Below are 2,404 nucleotides of genomic sequence, written 5' to 3'. Positions count from 1 at the left end.
TTGTAGCATGTGTCCTTGTTGGCAGTAGGTTCGTTCTGATGCTGACTCCACACATCATGGCGCATGTCAGTCACCTGTTGTTTGATGTGTTTACGTACTGAAGGCCATTCTAAGTCTTTTGCCGCGCAGGTGGCTTGTTGGTGGATGGTGTGGCAGGTTTTAATACCCCGTTTCTGCATTTTCCTTGTCCACTGCGATTCGCGGTCTAATTTGGCCTGTACAGCGTGTTTCACCTTGTTGTCGGCTATGAGAGTGGACCTACTGTAGGCTAGAGTGTGGGCTTCAAGGTACAGGTCTGATATGGTTCTGTAGTTGAGACCCCTGGTGTTGTACAGGATAGCGTTTGTAGCACTGGGTTCAATCAAATCAATCAAAATGGTTTATTGATAAAAGACATTGCAGCCAGACAGGCTGAATTGCGCCTTCTGTACATACATATTGTGCAGGACACATTAAAAATATTTACAACAAAGTTTTAAAATAATACATAGCTTTAAAATAATACATTTTAAAATAATACATTAGTGGCAATTGCTTCTAATATCAGTTAGCGTTCAGGATCCGCAACATCGACGGTACAGGACTGTTCTTAAACCTTAGAGTTCGGCAGGTCGGTAGGGTCAGTTCATTAGAATTCCTAAGGGACCGTCCATGTGTTTGTCCCCTGGAAACGGGTACTACCTCAACAGTTCTTCCAGATGTTGCCATGCTGCTTGCAAATTTGGCACACAAGTGGTCTCGTCTGGTAGCAAGTCTCTTTAGTCCGCAGACAGTAAGTGCTGTGTTATAGTCTGTGTAAGCCCTCCCAAGAATGATACGACATGCCCGCTTCTGCACACGTTCAATGGCTGCCGTTTGCTGATTAGATAGGCCATGATGCCAAACAGGTACACAGTACTCTAGTACTGGCCGGATGAACCCACAGTATACCGTCACAAGGTCAGACAGTGCTAGGCCAAAAGTTTTCAGTCTACGGATCATGAACATACGCTTGCTTGCCTTTTTTGTCATCTCACACACTTGTGTTTCCCACTTGAGGTTTGATTGTAGCCATAGTCCCAAAACTTTACTACATCCACTGCTGCAAGCTGTTTTCCATCAATGGTTATTGGGAGGGGTGGGGGTGGAGTTTTCATAAAGCTAACAGTGAAAGTAAAACATTTCTTTGGATTGAGTTTAAGTTTTGTGTCCTTGGACCATTTGTTTAGCGAGTTCACTTGTTCTTGGAGATGCGACTGTTCCTGGATATGTCTGTTCTCTCCGAGAGACAGATCATCAACGTACTTCCACCGGTCGGCATATGCTAGGCAGGCGTCGTTGATCATGCATAGAAAGATAATAGGTCCCAGTTTTGTGCCCTGTGGTACGCCGGTGGTGAGTGTTTGCCAGTCTGACAGTGAGTCTCCATATCTAACACACTGTCGTCTCTCCGAGAGGAAATCGACAATCCAGGGTATGATACAAGGTCGTGTTCCCATGCTCAGGAGTTTGTTAACGGCCTGTTCGTGGTTGATTGTGTCGAAGGCTTGCATTTTCAGCCAAGTTTTGATCGCCTTTGTGTGGATAGCATCAAGCTTTTGTAACTGTGTATCTGTCAGATCATGCACCATCAACATGTACCTCAAGATGGGAAAGCATACTCCATGTATACCCTGAGTTTGTATTCGTTTCTTATGGCTGATTACCTTCGCCAAGAAGGTTATGTTTTTCAGAGGCGTTCGTGTATGTGTGTGTGTGTGTGTGTGTGTGTCTGTAAACACGATAACTTGAGAAGGCCTTGATGGATTGTCTTGATACTTGGTAGGTGGGTAGGTCTTGATGAGACCTCAAAATGATTAGATTTTGGACCCCCTAGCGGCTTGTTATAGTACTGCAGCTGAACTTCCGGTTTTGATATCTCATGATCTAGACATGCTATGGTAATGAAATGTAGATGGTAGGTAGCTCTTGTGTTGGGGAAGAAGTGACATGAGTTTGGGCCCCCTAGCGGCTTGCTCTGGAACTGCAGGGATATATTCTTGAAAATATTCAAAAAGGGTATAACTCAAGAACCGGTTGACGGATTGTCATGATTTTTGGTATGTAGGTAGCTTACGTGATGCTTAATAAAATTATGTGACAATTATGACAAATATGGATGTAATTTGCATAATTTATGGGGAAATTCTATAAATCAGCTGCATTCCATGATAGGACAATTGAAGCTTGTGACATTGGTAATTGACAATGAGAGAAACACAGGCAGATATTGATTATGTTAATAATGACTTAATTTGCATAATTAATGAGAAAATTTTATAATTATGTAATAACTGCCTGGAATTTCATACTTGTGGTATTTGAAAGTTAAGTTGAGGTGAACATCATTAAACATAATTTATTCAAATCAGGACCTCATTTGCAT

Source organism: Branchiostoma belcheri, unplaced genomic scaffold (genome assembly GCF_001625305.1).
Source record: "Branchiostoma belcheri isolate BF01 breed outbred unplaced genomic scaffold, Haploidv18h27 scaffold228, whole genome shotgun sequence".
NCBI lineage: Eukaryota > Metazoa > Chordata > Leptocardii > Amphioxiformes > Branchiostomatidae > Branchiostoma > Branchiostoma belcheri.
This window is presented reverse-complemented; position numbering follows the sequence as displayed.